This window comes from Cicer arietinum, chromosome 5, assembly GCF_000331145.2.
Source record: "Cicer arietinum cultivar CDC Frontier isolate Library 1 chromosome 5, Cicar.CDCFrontier_v2.0, whole genome shotgun sequence".
NCBI lineage: Eukaryota > Viridiplantae > Streptophyta > Magnoliopsida > Fabales > Fabaceae > Cicer > Cicer arietinum.
In genome coordinates this window covers 27,487,789-27,497,884 of record NC_021164.2, presented here as the reverse complement: position 1 = coordinate 27,497,884, position 10,096 = coordinate 27,487,789, and positions in this window count along the sequence as shown.

The following is a 10,096-nucleotide window of genomic DNA, read 5'->3' as shown; positions in this document are numbered from 1 at the left end:
TATTATTATTATTATTATTATTATTATTATTATTATTATTATTATTATTATTATTATTATTATTATTATTATTATTATTATTATTATTATTATTGTTTAAGAAAAAAATATAGAGTAAATGGATGATGTCTCATTTCAAGGTAAGAAACGCCTTAAGGTTCACTAAGCACTTACAAATGAATATTGCCTCATTCCAAGGTACGTAAAGACGACTTTATAGATCATTGTCCTTTTTAGAAAATTAGTTTCAATTTTTCAACTACATTAATTATTTTTTATTAATATACCTTTAATTATTTTTGAAATGTATTAATTATTTATTTACTATCATATCCCTAATTATGTTACATTTTTTAGTGTAATATGTAATTTTTATTACAATAACAACATAAACTAATTCTAGCTCGGTTCAACTAGTAAAACAATTCAAATGTCAACAAATTTTATACTTCAACGCTAACAAACTTTTTTAATTTTTGTTTTTTAGTTCAAAGGGTCTTATATAGGATTGAATGTCGTATCATTTAGGGTGAGGGCGTGAAGTCCCATTTCAAGGTAAAAACGACCTTAAAGATAGTTAACATTTATCAAAAGTTTTTTTAATGACATAATTTATTATCTATTTATTGATAATTTAAAATTGAAATAATAAAATTTACATATTTAGAAAGTATTTTGTAGATAAATAAGGAGATATTGACACCTATAAAAAAATTTATTATCCATTTCTTTTAATTATTTTATTTATTTTTTGAATATTTAAAATACTAAAATTTTCCTTTTGTAGTACCTCAATTTTATCCGACCAACTAAAAATTATTTAAAAATAAGTATTTTCACACTTATTATTGTTGAAGTAAAAAAATTATCATTTTTGGTTCCATTTTTTAGTTTATATCTACACATGTTTCTGTTACAAAAAATATATATAAAAAATAATAAACAAAAAATAAAAACAAAAAAAAGTATATTTTTTTTTTATGCCTTCTTCATCTGTGTGCTGCAAACAAGCCATCTCCATCTTAATTTTTAATTTTTAATTTATTTTATTTTATCTCAATAAGGTTATATTTTCATCATTTGTATACTCAATCAAAAAGATGAGGCACCCTTTTCCACTTCTATCAGTTCCATAATTTCTGCCAAAATAGTATAAAAATAAGACATCAATTTATCTTATAGACACAAAGATTCAACCTTGTAGTCTATAAATTAAGACAAAAATCAGTTTCGAAAAGGAGAGAAGGAGGAGAGTTTTATTTATCAAAAGAAACAATCAACAACAAAAAAAGAGAAGAAATACAAAAGGAGCAAAAAGAAAAGAGAATTTTTTTTCTAGATATGAGAGATTCAGAAACAAAGAAGTTGAGTGGAGGAGAAATGTAAAACCCTAAATTTTCTAGATTTAAGGATATTTTGTGTTGAATTGCCTAGGTATTTAGCCAATTTTATTTTATTTTGTGAATTAAGTACCAAAAATATATTTTAATTAGAGTTATTAATATGTTTAATATATATATATATATATATATATATATAACAGAAGAAAACATCTTCCTTTCTTTGTTTCAAAGAAAACCGTGTTGGTAGTTTTCAAAAACAACCAAACACAAACCCTCATTTATCTATTAGATCTAAGCTTTCATTCGAGAAATTTCAAGAGGGAAAGTTGTTCCTCTCTACACTACGGTGCTTGTGAGATAACTTTTGAGCTATCGACACGAGCAAGAGTTTTCACCGTATTTGATCGCGGTAGTGAAAACGGTTGAAGAAGCGATAACGAAGGTAAGTGCTCCTTCCAAATTTTTAGTTTGCATATAGGGACTCTATATGTGTGATTGATGGATGATTAATGTGTGATTACGTGAAAATTAATTTTGACATGAATATATATATTTTGAGTGAAAATACGGTTTGTTACGTGTTATGAATTTATGATTAATATTGATGTGTTTAAGGTGTGATTATGTATGAATTTGTGGAGATTAAGTTTTGATGCGATTATGTGATTCAAAACTAGTTTATGTGTGATTGAGGAGTCAATCTGTAGAAATTGAATTTAATGTGTTAAATGAGTATGCTCTGTGATAAGTTTGAAAAATTGTTAGTGTTAAATGAGTATTAAAAATAGTGAATCTTTTAATAGTTGTAGTTACTTAATGATTGTGGTGAAAAGATTCAGAGTATGCTCATGCATTTCATAGCTTATGGTGATCGTCATGGGGTACAGTGTTAGTGGTGACCGCGATGGGCCACAGTATTAAGTGGTGACCACGATGGGCCACAGTGTTAAGTGGTGACCGTGATGGGCCATGAAGTTAAATGGTGACCATGATGAGCCACAGGGTGGTTTCATGTGATAGTTGGCCCATCTTATTCATACGAGAATTTAACTGATGTGTAAGGCATGTGATAGGCTACACTCTAGTAAATCGTGCTAGCCTATGAGAGACTGCACCTCGGTAATTAGTACTAAGGCCTGTGATAGGCGGTACAATTATGATTTACGCCCCTTCGAGGAGGGTTTTTGTTGGAAATTCCGGAATCATGCGCATTGGCATATATGCATTGCATTAGGGTGCTTGACACGCCAGTCATATTTGTTATACTATGGTGATTGTATATACATACTCGGTTGTGTTTTGTTATTGTGCTATAATTGCTTTGAAGTGTGAATTTGTGTTGATTAAGTTTCGATGTAATTATGTGTTCATAATTGATGTTATGAATGTTTGATGTGTGATTGAGGTGTGAATTTGTGGAGATTAATTTGGTGTGAATTATGTGTTCATAATTGATATTATGAATGTTTGAAGTGTTATTGATGGGCTTTGTAACGTAAGTGTTAACTGATTCAGAGCCATTTTAAAACTGAAAACCTGCAATATTTAGTAGTTGTATTCGGCTACATGCAGTGTGTAGTCGAATACACATCGGTAACGTTCAGTTTTTATGTAAAATTTCAACGTTGTATTCGAATACGAAACCTTGCATTCGAATACGAATATGCTGTTTTTGCCACTGACTTGACTTGTATTCAACTATGAAATTGCTGTATTCGAATACGACAGTGCAGTTTGTCAAAAACTTCATTGTTCAACATTGTTTATGTATTTTTGTACATGTGTCTACCAAGAATACCCCAGGGGTATGAGCGATGTCTGATAGGTCTCATAGTCCCGATGTATTTTTCTATTTTAATACTTTTGATTATCGTCCCAAAAACTATTTTCATTTGTTGGTAATTATGATGTCATTATTTATGACTTTTGTTGTGTTGTGTTACGAGATGGTATTTTATTAAGTTGTTAATAATTTGTTTTTGAAAAAAAAAAATACACCCGCGCTGTTAAAAGTTGGGGTGTTACATGAAACAACAATCTAATTTCATTACGTGCACATGCTTCTTTTTTGGAAACACAATCATCTTGCATTTGACTTTAACATTCTTTTATACATGAACCAAACACAATAAATTGACTACTTTTGAAAAAAAATATTGCTTTCATATTTATTGAAAAGTTGAAGATGTTGAGTTGTTTTAAAAATATAGTCTGGTTGTTCAAGCATGTGTATTGCATTGGTTTAAGATTTATTGAAATTTGAAAAAATTTAGATGTTCTACAACTGGTGGTGCAGGTCGTTCAATCGTATGCTTAATGCATGTTATAATATAATGATATATCAATTTTTTTCTTTATTAAATTATTATTTATTTAATTCTTTTTTCTAAATAAATAAATAAATAAAATATTGCTTCCAAAATTATGTTACATAAATTGTAATAACTTAAATATTCTTTTTAATTTTAATTTTTATTTTTTTTTAATTTTTTTAAATAATTATATAAAAATTATTTTAAACTGATTAATTGAATGTGACATATTTTTAATCTTTGAACAGTTATGATACAAGTTGTACAACTTTAAGATTTTTAAGTTCATTTTTTATAATCAAAATAATAAAACTATTCTTAAACGGGTTAATTAGTTGTGATATATTTTTATTCCTTGATTTTTTTTAAGACACAAGTTGAACAACTTGATAGTCCTAAAACTCATTCTTTTTTAAGATAATTATTCAAATCGAATAATTTTTTTTTTATCAACAACAAAACACAATTTCTTGAAAGAAAAAAAAAAACAATCAAGATATCCACATTTTCTACACAAAAACTACGTAACTTTGATTTCTCTATCGGATCAAGAGATATGTAGGAGCAAGATCACACTCTTGTCAAGCACATTAATAATTTTTTTTTTTTTAAGAATACTTTTATTTCAAAATCCCATTAAATAAAACAAATAATTAATTATATTCATAGTTAATAATAAGTAAAAATAAATATATTTAAAGTAATATTATTTTTGCATAATTAATTATAGATAACCGTATTTTTAACGGATTTTGTAAGTCTTCTCTACGCATAATCGACTCCCGAACTCAAAATTTTGTTTCAAATACCATCTTCTTTTCTATGTCTAAGGGTTTTCCAATATTATTTTTAATTTTAGCAAACATGTGATAACTATCGTAGACCATTTTGTAATATATTTTATTTAAACAAAATTTTACGTCTATTAAATATCAATTTGTTTTTATGAAATAATTTTTATATATTAAATTTAACTTAAAAATATTATGCGCGTAATAACTAAAGATATGTGAATGCATTATTTTTTTGCTTAACTTATTCACAAATTGAAAACCAATTTTTTTGAATATTCCTTGCAATAAGTACTGTTGTTGGCATAAATAAATCCTTTTGCTGCAACTTAATAAAATATTTATGCAAAATATTATTTTTTTACCATCATAAGTTATGTTGTTAAAATATTATGTAATTCCTAACAAAAGTTATGTTGTTGCGAGTAGATTATGTAATTCACAATGCAAATTATGTTGATGTTAAAATATTGTATAATCTACAACAAGAAGTTATGTTGATGTTCAAAAATTGTATTATTTTCAATTTATTATGTTACCATCAAAATATAATTATTTGCAACCAAAAAATGTATTTCAATAAAAGTGTATGATTCTCAATAAATAATGATACTGATATCAAAACATTGCATTATTCACAACAATACGTTAAGTCACAACCAAAGGTTTGTACTATTACGACAATCAAGATATATTGTTGTAAAAAATTTGTGTTATTTGCAACAACAATAATTATTGTATTGTTGCTATATGTAAGTTTTCTCCAGCAAAAATTATATTATTGAAAAAAATAAATCTTATTTGCAACAACTTAAATAAGTTGTTGCTATATGCGTGTTTTTGTCAACAATTAATTATCATTAAGAATATTAAGTTGTTGTCAAATATCTTATTTTTTTTTCAATGAAAGTAATAATTAGATTGCTTAAGAACTAATATTGGAAGGAAAAGAACAAGGTTAAGGTCTTTTACCAAAACATATACAAAAAATACATAAAAATATATAAGCCGTGAAAAAATGTAATATTAGAGAGAGGTAAATGAATAATAGTGATTTCCATCCAAGAATAAGCCATAAAAAATTAAGGTTACATTTTCACTTTCCTTTTGTTTTATGTTCTATGAATGTCGGTAGGGATGTGAATAGGCTAGACCGTCCGTCAGAGACCTATGGTCTGGCCTGACCTATTTAATTAAAAGGCTAGGCTCAGGCTATTTTTAAAGCCTGTTTATTTAAATAGGTCAGTGATAGCGTTTCAGCAAGTGTACTGAATCATTGCAAGTAATAATTAAAACGCTAGTACCGAGTGTTGAACTCAAGGATTGCGTTTTACTATCGAATTATAATTAATTACTGAAATTGAACAAAAAGTTTCTCAATTGATTCAAATAATATTTGAAATTAACAACAGTAATAAAATTGATCATTTATAATGAGAAAAATGTCAGGGATGAGTTTCACTTCGACTCCAACCATGGTGTCTAATTTGATCCTAGTTACTGAATTCCTTTATTGAATTATTACATAATTCTCTTTATTATTTTTGCCCTAATGTCTTAGTGACAGAACCTTTAATTCCAAAGAAACCCTTAATTCTTTAGTAGATTTAAGATTAGAATTAAGCATTATCGTACATAAATTCTCTTGTTAAACTATTGCCTTTGCAACTAATTTAATTGGTTTCATGACCTGTATCTGTCCCTAGACTACAAATTCATGAATTTCTCATCTCAAGCATTCGTAAAGTCCACTTCTGTTTCTAAATACACATCGTAGAACATTTTAATGTTGATCAAGCAATAAAAAGCATTAAGCACAGAGATGAGAAAAATAATTCAATAAATCGTTCATATAACTAGGAATCAAATTAGAAAAATAAGGGTTTCATCTTGGTACACTCATCCTTAACAAATAGGGTTTAGTTACTCATGACAGAGTTAAAAAAGATACAGATTATAGAAGAATTACAAGAAAGATTCATGAATGATTCTTGATAAAACTGCTCCAATGGTGTTAGAAACGAAAGTCTTTGAGTTTCTATGCTATGGCACAAGTCTCCCCACTTCCCAATAGTAAAAAAGATCCCTAAAACGTGAAAATTTGCGTTTTTAATGAATGATGTCGCATCCACGCTCCCCAGGCGCAGAAAATGCGCTTAAGGCGCGCGCTGGCAGTGCTGGAAGGCAGGAAATGTGCCTCAGGCGCGACTGTTGCGCTTTAGGTGCACAACATCTGCTATTTGACTTATATTGCATTGTTCTCCTCTTTCGAGTCTGAATTCGATTCTGGTGTCCACATGAAAGTTGTAGCTATGGATCGTAGCTTTCATTTTCACTTGGTTTGACTCCAATTGGAAATTTACAACTCCAGATATGACTGAAATACTCTACATAGGTCATGTTGATTTCTCACCGAATTTCAACACTGCACTAAAACAAAACGCAATGTAAAATTATGAAAAGAATTCCCTACTTAATCAATGAAATAAAGACACAAACATTTTATTAACTCAAAGAACAAAAATCAACAAAATATATCAAATAACTCCTTAATTTAACTAATGATTGAAGATAAATAAGACTAAACAATGAACAAATATGCATATGATGAAGAGTCATCACAACCCCAAACTTAATCTATTGCTTGTCCCCAAGCAAAAATTAATTTCAGATTTGGTAAAGTTAAAAGCAAACTTAAACTCAATTTCTTAAATCAAATAAAACTCAATTCTCAAAGTTCCTGCTACTACAAAACATTCATCATGCTCTATGGTTGCTTAAAAAAAAAAATTTGTACACTTTAGCGTTCATTTATCAAATTCAACTCTCTCTTCACACAATCTCACCAAAATTTCTCTCAAGTGTTTAGAAAGGGTTATGAATTTATCACTCAACTCCTAGAACATGCATCACACTACCATAGGCTTGAAAAAATTATAGTTAGCAATCACAATGCAGTAAACACATACACTTTTGGAGGACTTTCGGGTTGTAATGTGTAACACCCCGTTTTTCAAAGCGAGGGTATATTTTTTTTTCGAAAGTAATTAAACATAAAACAGAGAAATAGATAAAGAAATGCCTTTGGATAAATAATTGAGTCATTATAATTTACAAGCAGCGGAAAAGTTTCTCCAATTATAAATCCAAAACATTTACACAACAACAAATGGTACATGGAACCCATTCAAGTAAAAAGTCAAACTGACAATATTAGAATAAGTACAGTTTTCCAAACTAAAAATACTCCAATCCAAAAAGAAGGACACCTAGTTCCTATACATCATCCTAATCTGATCATCCTACCAAAAAGCTATACACCCTGAGTATCTCCACGCGCCCCGTGAGATCCTCCTAATGTAACTGCAATCACGCGTTCCCATCTCCATTCCCGTCCGTAGGGTACGAACCGGTAGGACCGTCCTGACTCTCATCTGAGGGCAAAGCCCAGATTTCCACAATAATTGTAAAGGGTCACCAACCAAAAAAAATAACAATTACCACATAGCAATTAAGATTTTAAATGCTCAAAATAACCTTTCAACTAAGCATGCACCTTAAAAGGATTTTCCATATGCTAAAAGTTCATATAATGCTTGCCAATTAACAATGAACTCAAAATGAAGTTCTCAAACCATCAAGTAATACATAACTGACCAAAGCATTGATAAATCAATTGAGAAATCGATTATCTAACTCAAAATAAGGACTTTTGCTGAGCCAATCGATTGCCAAATCGATTTGGTCAGTTCTGCTGAGTTTTTGCATGACCAAATCGATTTCTAAGTCGATTTTGTCAGTTCTGATGAGTCCCTGGGTTGCCAAATCGATTTCCAAATCGATTTTGGCAGTTTTGCTGAGTTCCTGCCTCTCTGCCAATCGATTTCCAAATCGATTTCTTAAAAGATTTTGAAAGATATATTTATACAATCGATTGGCAAATCGATTAGGTTAAAATAGTGAACTTCCTGCAACTCATCCAATCGATTGGGAAATCGATTTCCCTGCTTATTCTTCCAAAAATACTTAAACTAATTCAATCACACTCACACATAACTCCAAAACTTAACACTTAGCAAAACCCACACAATCACCACGACGAATTGGTTTTCGAAACAGTTTTACAATCCATCGCACTCACACACGATAATCAATACATAACACTTAGCAATTCCAACACAATTACCACAACAATTCCAATTCAAACCACTCAATCATATACTTGATTCAAACACGACTCGTGTGCCAAGCACCCTAATGCAATGCGTATATGCCAAAATGCATGGACTCGGAATTCCAAACCGAAACCCTCCTCGAAGGGCCGTAAATCATAATTGTACCGCCTATCGCAGGCCAAGTACGAATTACCGAGGTGCCACCTATCACGGGTCTGCACGATTTACTAAAAAGCATAAACCATAAACGTACTGCCTATCACGGGCCCGTATCGTTTATCGAGGTGCCACCTATCACGGGTCTGCACGATTTACAAAAAGGATGAAAATGCATGAACGTATACCGACTCCATTCACAACAGACGTTAAGCAGATGCAGATATTAAAAGATTCCCCATTTTTAATACCCATTTACTTAAACGACTTTCAAACAACATTAAATAAATAAGTCATTAAGAGATTCCCCATTCTTAATACTCATTTACCGAAACGATTTTCAAAACAATCGTTAAGTAACCGAGACATTAAGAGATTCCCCATTCTCAACGCCCGGTTAACTTAAACCTTTTCGTCAAATGCACATTAAGTAAACCGAGGTATCAAAAGATTCCCCATTTTTAATACTCGTTTAACTCTAATGGTTTTCAAATTCCACGGAAACAAACTCAAACATACTCTCACATTCAAACCATGATTCACAACAACCACACCAATTAACAAACATCAAGTATGGACACGCCAAATACAACGAACACAAATCAAAGTCAACATAACACCCAGATACATCAAATTTCATTTACTCATAATCATACACAATGACATTCAAATTCATTCACCACGAAACATTCATCATTATAAACAAAACCTAACTCTAAGGTTTTACCCATAACGCACTAGTTTCGTTTTTCCCCAAATCGATACATTTAACCCTAACAAATTCCTTCCCACACAACCACAGATAAGTCCCTAAATGCAAACTAAAAGTTTGGAAGGAGCCCTTACCTTCGCGTTAGCTCTAACGTGCGATTACGGCACCGTGAGTAAATTCGGTAAATTTTCCGCTCGCAACGCCACTTCCAAAATTGGTCCACTAGCACCGTAGCACGGAGGTGAGCAACCTTCCCTTCTATCACTTCTTGAAATGAAGCTTGGATCTTGAAGAAACGGAGGGGTTTGTGTTTGGATCTCAAAAACCGTTTTTCTTCGTTTTCGAATCAAAGAGGAAAAGTGGAGTTGCGAAAACCTTGATCTAACTCTCACCCAACCTTGGGTTACTAGTTTTGAAGAAAAGAAAGCGACGAAAATGAAAATGGGAGAAAAGAGAGAAATTTGGCCGCGGGAGAGGAAGAAGACGATGGAATTTTCAATCTTCCTTCCTTTCTTTTTCTTTCCTTTCTTTTTCCTTTCTTCCTTTTTCCTTCCTTCCCTTTTATACTATTTTCTTTTCCTTTTTCCTTCCTTCTAGTTTTCCTTTC